Genomic DNA, 16,578 nt, shown 5'->3' on the forward strand with positions numbered 1-16,578 from the left:
CTAGAATTAGTTTTACTTACTTACATGGATTAAATAGTTTTGGCTTTTCAGAAAATTCTCAAGTCCATTCTCCATTTTATATTTAAGTTTAACAATGTGGAATTACCTCTGATAACATTACTCTCATGCTTTAAAATTTTTTTGTGTCTATCCATTAACTTTAGAATACAACAAAATTTTTAATACATGTATAATAATTTGCATTCAGTTCAGTTCAGTCGCTCAGTCATGTTCGACTCTTTGCGACCCCATGAACGGCAGCATGCCAGGCCTCCCTGTCCATCACCAACTCCCGGAGTTCATTCAAACTCATGTCCATGGAGTCAGTGATGCCATCCAAACATCTCATCCTCTGTTGTCCCCTTCTCCTCTTGCCCCCAATCCCTCCCAGCATCAGAGTCTTTTCCAATGAGTCAACTCTTCGCATGAGGTGGCCAAAGTACTGGAGTTTCAGCTTTAGCATCATTCCTTCCAAAGAACACCCAGAACTGATCTCCTTTAGAATGGACTGATTGGATCTCCTTGCAGTCCAAGGGACTCTCAAGAGTCTTCTCCCAGCTATATCTAAATGTCCAGTCTCTATTTTCAACTTCAGTCCAAAATTACCAAGATATTTGTCCCTTTCCCCCTCCCCGAAAAAAATGCTGTCAAAATTTGGTGTCTTTGGAGATACTATTCCAAGTCTTTGAAATGCAATTAATTTCTATTTCACCTGCTAAAATCCCTCTGCAAAAGTCTGACCTGATTCCCACAAGACGACTTAAATTATGCTTCCTTTGTTCTCTAACTTTAGATCATAAATGCCCTAATGTTACACAGGTTACATTATATTGTGTCCTCTAAGCTCCTTGGGCTCTGTGGCTATGTTTCTGACTTCTGTGTATATTTCATATGTGCTGGATTCACAAAAGGAATTCAGCATTTGAAGGGAGAAGAATTGCACCCACGTGATCAAATACTATAGACATTGACATGAATCAGTGTATTTCAAATTTTTCACATGGTTAAATTAAAGATTACAGACAGGGTAAAACTGAGTAGAATACTAAATACCACACAAACGTGATCATGTCAAATATATAATGAAATACCTTAAAGTTCACACAAGAACAAACCAAATTAATAAACATAGATGGTTAACCTATTCATTTTTAATCTAGCAATGTGGCAGCTTTATGATACTGTTTTACATCTATCAATTAACAAAATTTACATTTGTCAATTAACAAATTGATAGATTTTACATCTATCAATTAACAAATTTACATTTGTCAATTAACAAAATAATATTAAATAATTAAACTACATATTAACAAGCTACATATTAACTCTACTGCTTTTGGTAAGTAATGTTTATCAGTTCATATACAGGTAGACTTTATTGATTCATTCATTACATGCTTTTTTGAGTATCAATTCTATATTCTTCATAGTGACAGGAGCCAGGCTTATGAGTCAGATAAGACATTGATCCTGCCCCAAAGAAGTTTATTGCAATGACACACAAATACACAGGATTTTAAGAAAGTACCAAAGCCAACAAAGGCCTGTCTAGCCAAAGCTATGATTTTTCCAATAGTCATGTATGGATGTGAGAGTTGGACTATAAAGAAAGTTGAGTGCCAAAGAATTGATGCTTTTGAACTGTGTTAGAGAAGACTCTTGAGAGTCCCTTGGACTGGAAGGAGATCCAACCAGTCAATCCTAAAGGAATCAATCTTGAATATTCTAAAGCTGGAACTCCAATACTTCGGCCACCTGATGCAAAGAACTGACTCATTGGAAAAGACCCCGATGATGGGAAGAATTGAAGGTGGGAGGAGAAGGGGACGACAGAGGATGAGATGGTTGGAATGCATAACTGACTCAATGGGCATGAGTTTGAGCAAGCTCTGGGAGTTGGTAATGGACAGGGAAGCCTGGCCTGCTGTAGTCCGTGGGGTCACAAAGAGTCAGATATGACTGAGCAACTGAACTGACTGAACTGAACTGAAGAGGAATATTTGTTGCAAAATGGAGAATATGTCAGGATAAATTTCCATTTCAGAAAGCAGCATTAAATGAAATGTTAAGCAGAGAAATAAGAATTAGCTCTGAAACCAAAATTGTTAAGGGATTAAGAGAGTAGAATTAGGAAAAGCACAGAGGTGTAGATATAGCAGCTCGATTTATTCAAGGACTAAACATATTGGCTTAAGACATTTTTGCATCCCCTGGAAATGCAATTTTATTATACAAATCAAGAAAAATATGTTCCTTTATAGTTGGCTCTTAAAAAACACAAGTTCAAACAGCCTATGTCCACTTATATGTGTGTGTGTGTGTGTGTTTTCCCTTCCAATAGATGGGGAAACAGTGGAAAGAGTGAAAGGCTTAATTTTGGGGGGGCTCCAAAATCACTGCAGATGGTGACTGCAGCCATGAAATTAAAAGATGCTTACTCCTTGGAAGGAAAGTTATGACAACCTAGACAGCATATTAAAAAGCAGAGACATTACTTTGCCAACAAAGGTCTGTCTAGTCAAGGCTATGGTTTTTCCAGTAGTCATGAATGGATGTGAGAGTTGGACCGTAAAAAGCTGAGTGCCGAAGAATTGATGCCTTTGAACTGTGGTGTTGGAGAAGACTCTTGATGGTCCCTTGAACTGCAAGGAGATCCAACCAGTCCATCCTAAAGGAGATCAGTCCTAAGTGTTCATTGGAAGGACTGATGTTAAAGTTGAAACTCCAATATCTTGGCCACCTGTTGTGAAGACTTGACTCATTTGAAAAGACCCTGATGCTGGGAAAGATTGAAGGCAGAAGGAGAATGGGAAGACAGAGGATGAGATGGTTGAATGGCATCACCGATTCGATGGACACGAGTTTGAGTAAACTCCAAGAGTTGGTGATTGGCAGGGAGGCCTGGCATGCTGCAGACCATGGGGTTGCAAAGAGTTGGACATGACTGAGTGACTGAACTGAACTGAACTGAATCACTTACTAAGGTACTCTACAACCCGAGGCTGGTTTATGAGAATGGAAGACTGATTGTAAAGTCACACCTGGATTTTCAACTGCTTGTGAGTCAGTATTCCTAACCTTTGCCATTGTGCAAGGGTCAAGTGGAATGTTGAATCCATGTGGCAAAGACTGTAGAGCAGGAAGGCTGGAAAGTTCCCAATGTACAAATGTAACAAAATCCCTTAGAAGCACAAAACAGAAACCATCAGTCAGTCCATTGCATCTAGTCAAGAAGACATTTTAGTTTCATATGTTGTATCAGAACTCCTCCACATTTTTCCCACTTCACTGTCAAGATGAATATAACTTGCCCTTGGAACTGATCTTCTCAGTCCAAGACTATCATCTGAGTGGTCACTTATATGAAGGCAAATGCTTAGATGCTTGAGGCTGTCAATGACAGACTCATAGCACCGTGGACTTATCTTCCTGTTGTTTTTATGGTTTTACATTTGATAAATCATTTTGTCAATTTCTCCCTCTTTTACTGAACCAGCACTATCCAATAGAATTTTTGGGAATAATCTGATGTACAATATTTGCCTTTTCCAACACAGTAAGCATTGGCTACATGTGACTATTGAGTACTTAAAATGTGTCAGTATAACAGAAAACAAATGGATTTTAAATTTGATGTACTTTAGTTACATTTTGAATGGCTCACAAGAATAGTGGCTACCACATTGGGGAGCTCAGAAGAGCACTCGACAGCAATCCTTATATATTTAATTTGCTCACCATTATAATCCTGACCCCAAGTTATTTATAATGTCTTCATAAAACTTTTTATTCAGTTTCCCCATTGATAAAATGAGAATAATTCCAGTATATATAAAACAAATGAGGATAAAGCAGAAGAGTACTTAAAATGCTATTTTTTCAGTTTTTTATATAAATTTATTTATTTTAATTGGAGGCTAATTACTTTACAATATTGTATTGGTTTTGCCATACATCAACATGAATCCACCACAGGTGTACACGTGTTCCCCATCCTGAGCACCCCTCCCACCTACCTCCCCATACCATCCCTCTGGGTCATCCCAGTGTACCAGTCCCAAGCATCCTGTATCATACATCAAACCTGGACTGGTGATTCGTTTCACATATGATACGCAAAGTAAGTGATATGGGCTTCCCAGTTAGCTCAGCTGGTGAAGAATATGCCTGCAATGTAGGAGACCCCAGTTTGATTCCTTAGTCAGGGAGTCCTCTGTAAAACAGATAGCTACCCACTCCAGTATTCTTGAGCTTCCCTTGTGGCTCAGATGGTAAAGAATCCATCTTCAATGTGGGAGACCTGGGTTTGATCCCTGGTTTGGGAAGATACTGTAGAGGTGAGCAAGGCAACCCACTCCAGTATTCTTTTTTTTTTAATTTATTTATTTTAATTAGAGGCTAATTACTTTACAATATTGTATTGGTTTTGCTATACATCAACATGCATCTGCCATGGGTGTACACATGTTCCCAATCCTGAACCCCCCTCCCACTTCCTTCCCCATACCATCCCTCTGGGTCATCCCAGTGCACCAGCCCCAAGCATCCTGTATCCTGCATTGAACCTGGACTGGAGATTCGTTTCTTATATGATATTATACATGTTTCAATGCCATTCTCCCAAATCATTCCCTGCCCCCCCACCACCGCCCCGAGTCCAAAAGACTGTTCTATACATCTGTGTCTCTTTTGCTGTCTTGTATACAGGGTTATCATTACCATCTTTCTAAATTCCATATATATGCATTAGTATACTGTATTGGTGTTTTTCTTTCTGGCTTACTTCACTCTGTATAATCAGCTCCAGTTTCACCCACCTCATTAGAACTGATTCAAATGTATTCTTTTTAATGGCTGAGTAATACTCCCTTGTGTATATTTACCACAGGGAAATCAAAGAGGACACTAATAGATGGAGAAATATACCATGTTCATGGATTGGAAGAATCAATATAGTGAAAATGAGTATACTACCCAAAGCAATCTATAGATTCAATGCAATCCCTATCAAGCTACCAATGGTATTTTTTACAAAGCTAGAACAAATAATTTCACAATTTGTATGGAAATACAAAAAAACCTCAAATAGCCAAAGCAATCTTGAGAAAAAAGAATGGAACTGGAGGAATCAATCTGCCTGACTTCAGGCTCTACCACAAAGCCACAGTCATCAAGACAGTATGGTACTGGCACAAAGACAGAAATATAGATCAATGGAACAAAATCGAAAGCCCAGAGATAAATCCACGCACCTATGGACACCTTATCTTTGACAAAGGAGGCAAGAATATACAATGGAGAAAAGACAATCTCTTTAACAAGTGGTGCTGGGAAAACTGGTCAACCACTTGTAAAAGAATGAAACTAGAACACTTTCTAATACCATACACAAAAATAAACTCAAAATGGATTAAAGATCTAAACATAAGACCAGAAACTATAAAACTCTTAGAGGAGAACATAGGCAAAACACTCTCCGACATAAATCACAGCAGGATCCTCTATGACCCACCCCCCAGAATATTGGAAATAGAAGCAAAAATAAATGGGATCTAATTAAAATTAAAAGCTTCTGCACAACAAAAGAAACTATAAGCAAGGTGAAAAGACAGTCCAGTATTCTTGCATGGAGAATCCCGATGGACAGAGAAGCCTGGTGGGCTACGGTTCATTGGTTAGCAAAGAGTTGGACAGGACTAAGTGACTAAGCACAGCACAAGCGCTATATAATTGCTATATATATACATGAAGATCTATTGTAGACACATTTAAAAGCATACAGTTTGCATTTTTGAGTGTTTGTCCCAACACCTACTATCGTGTGTTGTATGTCAGCTGAATGAATAAATTACCAGCTGCTTTAAAATATATGTAATACATCAAATGTAATTTTTTTTATGAATGAACTCACCTACAAGTTACTATCCAGATAAACTTGGGAAAATTAACTAATCTTTCAGTGCCTCAGCTTCTTTATTTTTTAAGTATTTCACATTTTTTAGGTTTAATTATATCAAATTATAGCCTGATTCAACCTAATATTCAAGGTTTCCCTGGTGGCTCATATGGTAAAGAATCTGCCTGCGATGCAGGAGACTCAGGTTCAATCCCTGGGTCAGGAAGATCCCTTGCAGAAGGTAATGGCTGCCCACTCCAGTATTCTTACCTGGAGAATCCCATGGTCAGAAGAGTCTGTCAGGCTACAGTCCATGGGGTCGCAAAGAGTTGGACATGACTGAACAACTAACACTTCACTTTTCAACCTAATATTATCTTCCACACTGAGCTATAGTGACAATTGAATGAGTTAGCAAGTAAAACAGGATTAATATTAAATGTAGTGCATAGTAAGTTCTCAGTAAATCCTGGCTATAAAAAATGGACTTATGTACATAAAAATAAAATATTTGAAAACTATATAAAGCAGCTACAACTAATAAGACTGACATATTACTTACTGTGCTAACAAGACATTTACTACTAATAATTATATACAATTAAGTATTTCCCCAAACCTCAAGAAAGAGAAAAAGATTGAAATTATGGCTTCAAATATTTCAGAAGGTATATTCATATAGGAAGTTTTTTTCAAAGACTGTCTAGAGTGATGTTCACAGGCTTTAATTTCTAGCCCTTAAATTAATGACTGTCTACTGTCTCAGTACTGAGAATATTGTACACAAGAGAGCTAATGATATTATCAACAAAGTATGAGAAAAGAAAATTTTAATCGCTCCTATACTCCCATAGCTCATTCCTTGTTAAAGGAAATCTTGAGGGAGTTTCCAATAGCTTCCAACATGGTTTTTATATTATTGATACCTCTTATATATTGAAACCTTAGATAAAATCATGTCACTTTGGCAAGTGACTCTGGTAGAATTATGAGGAAACTACAATAAGGAGTCATGACTCTTGATTCATAGTATTTCTATGAACAACTTGAATCAAGATCTGAATTTAAACACCAAGTAAAAGAGAGCATAGGAATTTCTATCTTGAATATCACCATCAGGATTTTCTTTAGAGAGTATTTGCTCTAAAGCAGACATACAACCCAGTCTAAGGTTTCCAAGTAAAGGGTGAGTATCTGAAGTCCATCTGTTCCAGAATTTTTTAATCTCAGTATATTAAGGGAGTCTAACCTCTGCAAGGAGAAAGAAATGGAAACCCACTCCAGTGTTCTTGCCTGGAAAATCCCATGGACAGAGGAACCTGGGAGGCTACAGTCCATGGGGCCGGGAAGAATTGGACATGACCGAGTGACATCACTTTCACTTTTCACTTGCATGCCTTGGAGAAGGAAATGGCAACCCACTCAAGTGTTCTTGCCTGGAGAATCTCAGGGAAGGGAGAGCCTGGTGGGTTGCCATCTATGGGGTCACACAGAGTTATACACGACTGAAGCGACTTAGCAGCAGCAGCAGCAACCTCTGCAAACACCATTACAGAGATTTCCTAAAAATGGTTGCTATCTAAAAATGGTTATTCACTTCTTAATGTAACACCTCTGAAGTCAGAAAACTATCTTTTTCATAATTCAGCCCATATTATATTCAGACCTATTTAATGGTTAGACAGCCTTGCTATTGAAACAGGTATTTTACAGGCTGTAGCTCTGTCCTTTGAGGTAACATATAATAAATCTAATTTTAATTCATGTTATTAGTTGTGTAGGTATTTGGAGGAAATTATTTTGATCCAAATATTGTTGCCTTGGATAATTATGATTTGAAATTCTCCATCATAAATTATAGCCACCAGAACTAAGCACAATTCACCAGATGTATTTTTTTCTTGTGTGATTATCACTCCCTTAATTTTGGATATTATGTTCTTTTTAATGAAATCATTGGGAGTTTGATGTGTTTTCTCTTGATCCACATGTGTTGAACACAGATTCGTTAGGCCAGTGCGTCCCAATTTTGAATGTTTTTTGCAGACCAGGCTTATTCCTACTTATATCCTTCCAGATTCAGGTTTCTTTTGGAAGCTTTCATTGACCCCTACTCTGGGTTAGCACCATAGTCACCATGTTCTGGAGGATCTGTTCAATCATTTATCACATTGTCTAATCTGCCCCCTCCACTCTCTCTAGACTGTAAAATTCCGAAGAGTAGGGATTCTATCTTATTCATCTCTCTATCCTAAGTGTCCACAGCAAACTGTACTTCAGTTCAGTTCAGTTCAGTTCGGTCGCTCAGTTGTGTCCACTCTTCGCGACCCCGTGAATCGTAGCACGCCAGGCCTCCCTGTCCATCACCAACTCCCAGAGTTCACTCAGACCCACATCCATTGAGTCAGTGATGCCATCCAGCCATCTCATCCTCTGTTGTCCCCTTCTCCTCCTGCCCCCAATCCCTCCAGGCATCAGAGTCTTTTACAGACTGTTAAATTCTTTATAATATCAAAGGCTATCAGATCCACAGGTTAATAGTATCTTCTAGAATCATTATCATTATAAAAGTGTCTGTTACTCTTCTCTACATTAACATCATCTACAAATTTCATAATGATTTCTTTTATGATATCATCAGAGTTATTAGCATATTTTTAGTACAAGATTAAGTATATAGTACCATGGAATAATTCTCAAAATAATATCTCAAAGTGCAAGTTCAAATTTTTTTAAAAGTAAATTTGTATTTAAAAAGGTGAACAGTTTTACCTGCTGTTATCACTAAACTCTACAAAAATAACTTTTTTAAAATTCACAATTTTGCAATGTCCTGACAGCTAAAGACTAAGAGGACCTTACTTTGAAATGATAATATTCATAATCACAACTGAAATTTATGCCTATGGATGAAAAGTGTCAATAACAAGAGGGTGGCAGGAAATAAATGTTGGTATCATAATTATAAATTTTTCCAGCTCTTATGCTCATTGCATGTAGCATATGTTTTATGCATGTTTTGATTTTGAGATAGTATTTCCAGAAGACATCAGTGTTAGCTCAAGTCCTTAATTACCGCTTTTATTTCTTGTGGATATGTCAATTGTTTTTATCTGTACTATTAGGAAATCATTATCCATATTTATACTGAAAAACCAGTCATGGCTAACAAGTCACTTAAGTCTCTGAATTTATTAATAGCGTTTTCATCTATATAATGGGAATAATACACTCATAAGGTTGTTGGGCGGAGAAGGCAATGGCACTCCACTCCAGTACTCTTGCCTGGAGAATCCCATGGACAGAGGAGCCTGGTAGGTTGCAGTCCATGGGGTCGCTAGGAGTCAGACACGACTGAGCGGCTTCACTTTCACTTTTCACTTTTATGCATTGGAGAAGGAAATGGCAATCCACTCCAGTGTTCTTGCCTGGAGAATCCCAGGGACGGGGGAGCCTGGTGGGCTGCCATCTATGGGGTTGCACAGAGTAGGACATGACTGAAGCGACTTAGCAGCAGCAGCAGCAAGGTTGTTGGAACACCATTTATAAAGCCCTTGGACAGCACATGGTATGCACTGAATAAATAATAACCATTTTTGACACACTGATAATCTCTGATGATACTTCTTGGGTCTCTTTCTTTTGAAGTCATCACGCTGTGCTGTGCGTGGAATCATCAGCTTTCTTCCAAACCCATATCCCAGAGATAGAAAGATGCAAATATTCTTTCTGCTTTTATCTCTTGTGCCTATGGGAGAGTGCTTTGGTTTGAAGGGGAGTTTGAAGGTGAGTACACACTGAGACCACACCCATGCTGTTGTTATAGCCCCAGGATCATGCAAGATCAACATGCTGTAGCCCTGGTTTCCCAGAACCTGAGCCCAGGATAATAACAGGTCATACAAAGTACTTAGCACACGGTGAGTATTCCATAAGAGATTTAGGATGAATGAATTTAGGCTTTAGTATTTCACACTTCTGCATTCTCCTCATTAAGAAACTCATGTCTTTCCTGGATGTGGAGTTCAAGTTGAATGACAGACTTATTGTTAGCCATCCAGTTGCTTTCTTGAGCTCTTCATATGACTTTTTGAAAAGGTGACTGTAGTGAAGGTATTCACTGCAGAGGATCAGTTATTAATATACTACTGTCAGTACTTTATATTAATTTTTCTACTTACATTAATTACTGTGAATGGTTGCTCTGATATGACAAAGAGATAGAGATACAAGGGCAGATATGAGTAGCTAAAAGAAGAGATGGAAAGTGAGACAGAAAGGCCTTATTTTGTATTCTTGATCACATACTTATTATATGCCTAACTGTGGGAAAATATCCAACCACTATATTAGTTATCCAACATGTAAAATAGGCATAATATTTTCTCTGTAGAAGAGCTGAGAGTAATAAAAGCAAATCATGGAAAGTTCTTATAATAAAGTTAACAGAAAATTTCTTTGGCTGTCTAGGGACTGGACAATATGGATACCTAATGGGAGAGTGCTTTGCTTTGATAGTATAGAACAAACAAAGGAACATTCTATCTTATATTCATTATTTACACATCATATGTTACTGAGATGCACTTTGACCACTAATGTAGATCAGGAACAGACAGAGAACTGGAGCTATCTACTTGAAAAGTCTTGGTTTTTATATTACACATCATTGTGTTATAAGACAATAAATATCCACTTCAATTCTTCGTTTCTTCCATAAAATTCCCAGAGGAAAATGGCAGCAGGAAATAACTCCTCAGTGACTGAGTTCATCCTTGCTGGGCTAACAGAGCATCCAGGACTCCAGCTGCCCCTTTTCCTCCTCTTCCTAGGAATCTATGTGGTCACGGTGGTGGGAAACCTGGTCATGATCACACTGACTGGGCTCAGTTCTCGCCTGCACACCCCCATGTACTATTTCCTCAGCAGCTTGTCCTTCATTGACCTCTGTCAGTCCACTGTCATTACCCCAAATGCTGGTGAGCTTTGTGACAGAGAGGAATGCTATCTCCTACCCAGCATGTGTGACTCAACTCTTCTTCTTCCTTGTTTTTGTTATATCAGAATGTCATATGTTGGCTGTAATGGCATATGATCGCTATGTTGCCATCTGTAACCCCTTGCTTTACAATGTCACCATGTCTTATCAGCTCTGTTCTTGCATGGTAGTCGGGGTTTATATCATGGGCTTAACTGGTGCCACAGCTCACACAGGCTGCATGCTAAGAGTGCTTTTCTGCAAGGCTAATGTGATCAACCATTACCTCTGTGATCTTTTTCCTCTACTGGAGCTCTCCTGTTCCAGTACTTACATCAATGAGGTGGTTGTTTTGTGTTTCAGTGCATTTAATATCTCCATCCCAATGCTGACCATCCTCAGCTCCTACATCTTCATCATCTCCAGCATCCTCCAAATCCACTCCAAGGAGGGCAGGCCCAAAGCCTTCAGCACATGCAGTTCCCACATCTCAGCTGTTGCTATTTTCTATGGATCTGCAGCATTCATGTACCTGCAGCCATCATCAGTCAGCTCCATGGATCACGGGAAAGTGTCCTCTGTGTTTTACACCATTATTGTGCCCATGCTGAATGCCCTAATCTACAGCCTGAGGAATAAAGATGTCAAAATTGCCTTCAATAAAATCCTTGAAAAAAAAAGTTTACTGCGAAAATGAATATTTTGCCTTGGCAAAAATTTATAATTTCTTGAGAAAGTTTGGTAAGGAAACAGTCCAGACCCAGGAATGTATGTCCACAAATAATGAGATCATTGCTTCTATTAATACTTGATTATGTGGGATGAAAGTGGCAGGGAGAGGACTGGACTCATAGTGGTATGATATGGAGAGCAGTGCTGTTTGAGGATGTGCCAGGGTCGACATGTCCATAAAGTTCTGTATTGGATCTAAACATTAAACAATATCCAAAGACCTTCATGTGGATTATTTCATGTATGGAACATGGAACTCTTTTAGTCAAGACTTATTCATCTTTTAAAATTATTGTTTTAAGATTAAATTTTTTATTTTTTGGCTGCACTGTGTGACTTGCAAGATCTTAGTTCCCCCAACGAAGAACTAAACCTGGGTCTACTGCAGTGAAACTGCTGACTCCTAAACACTGGACTGCCAGGGAAATCCCAAGATTTATTTATCTTAATTCAAGGAATAAGTCCATTTTATCTGTATCCTTTGACCTTCTCAATATCTTGTGTCCCTGGTGCTATTTACTAATAAGACAAATATCTCCAAAATATGGTCTTTAAAGTAAACAATGTTTAACCATTTGCAATATATAAAATTCAATCTTTAATTCTTAGTTTGTACACATAAATGTATTAGGAGGTACAAAAGCATATGATGGGTGATAAGACATAATTCTTATGTCATGGGACACACATATGTTCCACACTATTGTGGAAGAGATTGACAGTAATAAACAGCCCTGAAGAATTATGTGCATTTTTTATTTTATTTTATTTTTTTTTTTTTTTTTTTTTTACTTTACAATATTGTATTGGTTTTGCCATACATCAACATGCATCCACCACGGGTATACACGTGTTCCCCATCCTGAACCCCCTGCCCACCTCCCTCCCCATACCATCCCTCTGGGTCATCCCAGTGCACCAGCCCCAAGCTTCCTGTATCCTGCATCGAACCTGCACTGGCGACTCATTTCTTATATGATATTATTCATGTTTTAATGCCATTCTCCCAAATCATCCCCCCCTACCTCTCCCACAGAGTCCAAAAGACTGTTCTATACATTTGTGTCTCTTTTGCTGTCTCACATACAGGGTTGTCATTACCATTTTTCTAAATTCCATATATAATACACACTGAGGAAACCAGAACTGAAAGAGACGTGTACCCCAATGTTCATCACAGCACTGTTTATAATAGCCAGGACATGGAAGCAACCTAGATGTCCATCAGCAGATGAATGATAAGAATTATGTGTATTTTGACTTATATCTTTATGCAGGATTCCTTACTCCACTGTTCTGAGATAATTCTACCATCTCCATTTCCCTGACAATCCTGTACCCATTTTCTCTTGTCTCTAAAAAAATCTTATTTTTTTTGCCATTCATATTATAGAATCTTAGATTTAGAAGTGACATTCTTTTATTATTACAACCATATAGATAGTTCACTCACAAAGTTTAAAATTGAAAAAATATTTTCTGATTAATCGCCAAAATTTGGAAAACTCAGCAGTAGCCACAGGACTCGAAAAGGTCAGTTTTCATTCCAATCCCAAAGAAAGGCAATGCCAAAGAATGCTCAAACTACCACACAATTGCAATCATCTCACATGCTAGTAAAGTAATACTCAAAATTCTCCAAGCCAGGCTTCAGCAATACGTAAATTGTGAACTTCCAGATATTCAGTCTGGTTTTAGAAAAGGGAGAGGAACCAGAGATCAAATTGCCAACATCTGCTGGATTGTGGGAAAAGCAAGAGAGTTCCAGAAAAACATCTATTTCTGCTTTATTGACTATGGCAAAGCCTTTGATTGTATGGATTACAATAAATTGTGGAAAATTCTGAAAGCGATGGGAATACTAGACCACTTGACCTGCTTCTTGAGAAACCTATATGCAGGTCAGGAAACAACAGTTAGAACTGGACATGGGACAACAGACTGGTTCCAAACAGGAAAAGGAATACGTCAAGGCTGTATATTGTCACCCTGCTCATTTAACTTCTATGCAGAGTACATTATGAGAAACGCTGGGCTGGAGGAAGCATAAGCTGGAATCAAGATCGCTAGGAGAAATATAAATAACCTCAGTTATGCAGATGACACCACCCTTATGGCAGAAAGTGAAGAGGGGCTAAAGAGCCTCTTGATGAAAGTCAAAGAGGATAGTGAAAAAGTTGGCTTAAAGCTCAACATTCAGAAAATGAAGATCATGGCATCTGATCCCATCACTTCATGGGAAGTAGATGGGGAAACAGTGGAAGCAGTGATAGACTTTATTTTGGGGGGCTCCAAAATCACTGCAGATGGTGATTGCAGCCATGAAATTAAAAGACACTTACTCCTTGGAGGGCTTCCCTTGTAGCTCAGCTGGTAAAGAATCCGCCTGCAATGTGGGAGACCTGGGTTCAATCCCTGGGTTGGGAAGACCCTTTGGAGAAGGGAAAGGCTACTCACTCCAGTATTCTGGCCTGGAAAATGCCATGGACTGTAAAGTTCATGGGGTCTCAAAGAGTCAGACATAACTGAGCGACTTTCACTTATTACTCCTTGGAAGGAAAGCTATGACCAACCTAGATAACATATTAAAAAACAGAGACATTACTTTGCCAACAAAGGTCCATCTAGTCAAGGCTATGATTTTTCCAGTGGTCATGTATGGATGTGTGAGTTGGAATGTGAAGAAAGCTGAGTGCCGAAGAATTGATGCTTTTTAATTATGGTGTTGGATAACTCTTGAGAGTCCCTTGGACTGCAAGGAGATCCAACCAGTCCATTCTAAAGGAGATTAGTCCTTGGTGTTCTTTGGAAGGACTGATGCTGAAGCTCAAACTCAATACTTTGGCCACCTCATGCAAAGAATTGGAAAAGACTCTGATGCTGGGAGGGATTGGGGGCAGGAGGAGAAGGGGACAACAGAGGAAGAAATTGCTGGATGGCATCACTGACTCTATGGACATGAGCTTGAGTGAACTCCTGGAGTTGGTGATGGACAGGGAGGCCTGACGTGCTGTGATTCATGGGGTCGCAAAGAGTCAGACACGACTGAGCGACTGAACTGAACTGATGATCAGCTTGGAACAATCTCATACAGAGTTTGTCTTTCATTAATTCTCATATAAATATATATTAATTTCTAAAAAATACACAGTTCCTCATATACAATTAGAATTTTCAATATGTCACAGGAGTGGATATCAGAAAATTACTTATATTCTGTTTTAGTCACAATTAGGTGTGACTGTGCATCACACATACAGAAGTACACGCATACCGTGGTCTGTAAGTCTGAATGTGAATCAGGACAGGTTCAGTGGCTTACTGGGGACATAAGCTGCTTTTCAATTGTGACTCTGCTACAACATCTAGCTTCCACCCACTTTTTGGTCTCAGAGAGTAGTTCCAGATTCATCCTTCATCTCTACCCCTCAGCCATCAGAACTAAAGATAGGGAAGGAGAGAGAATGTCCCCTAACTTGAAGACAACTGCCTGGAAGTGACAGACATCACCTCCTCCTATTTCCCTTTTTGCGACCCAGTCATATGGTCCAAGGTGGCAATAAGTGGGGCTAAGAAAAACCATGGTATCTATATAGCTACCTACCCAACTATGAATCAGGGCATTTATTATTGAGGAAGAAAGGGAGAATTGGGAATAACTAACAGTGTCTTCCACTCTTTTCAGTATTTGAATTTAGCCCTAAACAGCTGTGTATTGTTCTCTCTAGAGTTAATATTTGAATTTGGCTCTGTATCCAAAATAATAATAATGTGAAATGTGATTAAAATGATATACATAACATGTAAAATATATTAATGTTTCATAACTATTAGTGTTTTCCCGAAAGCTATTTGTCCCACTGAGTGGGATATTTTCTGCAACATCTCAACAATGTGGTTTATTCCTGTCACTTCATTCTTGCTGCTTTTTGGTCCTGACATAGCTTCTTGATTCCATTCTCCCTTTCCAGTTTTGCACACCTTTCAGTTATAAACACCTTTGAAGAACAAATGCAAGTTTTTAATTCTCCATTCATTTCTGACCACTCCACACGATTATCAAACACATTTCTGGCTCATCATACATATTATATAATGATGTCTTTTATGGTACTCCTTATCATTAAAGAATGCTTGTGGATATTCTATCAAAGTTATCAGAATGTTGAGAACACTTGCTTTGTGTTACATTGTACCATATTTATTGTCCTTAGATCTGGTAATTATTGATGAGCAACAGTTTTCTATGTGTTTATGGATTATTCTATTCTAGATTTTACTCTTTTTTTGTAGCAATTTGCAAAAAAAAAACACAAAAAACCTTAAAAATCAGATTAAAATCTGATACCCAACAATAACTTAAAGCCTTTCAAAATTTGATTAGCCAATATACAGAAACAGCCTAAGGCATGTGGGATATATACACAATGGAATATTTTTGAGCCATGAGAAAGAAATCAATCCTGTCATTTTGGACAACATGGAATGACCCAGAGACATTAGGTTAAGTGAAATAAGTTAAACAAAGACAAATACTGTATAGTATCAGTTATATGTGAATCTGACAAATATGAACTCATAGAAACTGAAAGTAGAATGGTTTCTACCAGATGGTCAAGTAGGACATAAGGAGATGCAAGTCAAAGAGTACACATTTCCAGTTGTAAGATAAATAGCTCTGGGGATCTAATATACAGAATAATGACTGAGGTTAATAATATTGTATTAGATGTTTCTTTTTTTTAATTCAATTCTTTCTTTTTTTTTTTTTTACCACATGCCATGTGGATCTTAGTACCCTAACTAGGGATTGAACCTGAGACCCCTGAAGTGGAAGTGCAGAGTCTTAACCACTGGACTGCCAGGGAAGTCTATTTCATATGTTTCTAAGAAAGTAAATCTTAAATGTTTTTACCATAAAAAGGAAATGGTAACTGTGTGACATGATGGAGGTGTTAGCTAAAGCCAT

The 16,578-nt window shown here is 38.3% G+C and overlaps 1 pseudogene; it reads left to right on the forward strand.

Moving 5' to 3' along the window:
• The first annotated feature begins 10,634 nt into the window (after positions 1-10,634).
• On the forward strand, positions 10,635-11,574 carry LOC102273131 (olfactory receptor 8G1-like; annotated as a pseudogene).
• Positions 11,575-16,578: the final 5,004 nt, after the last annotated feature.

Source organism: Bos mutus, chromosome 29, assembly GCF_027580195.1.
Source record: "Bos mutus isolate GX-2022 chromosome 29, NWIPB_WYAK_1.1, whole genome shotgun sequence".
Lineage (NCBI taxonomy): Eukaryota > Metazoa > Chordata > Mammalia > Artiodactyla > Bovidae > Bos > Bos mutus.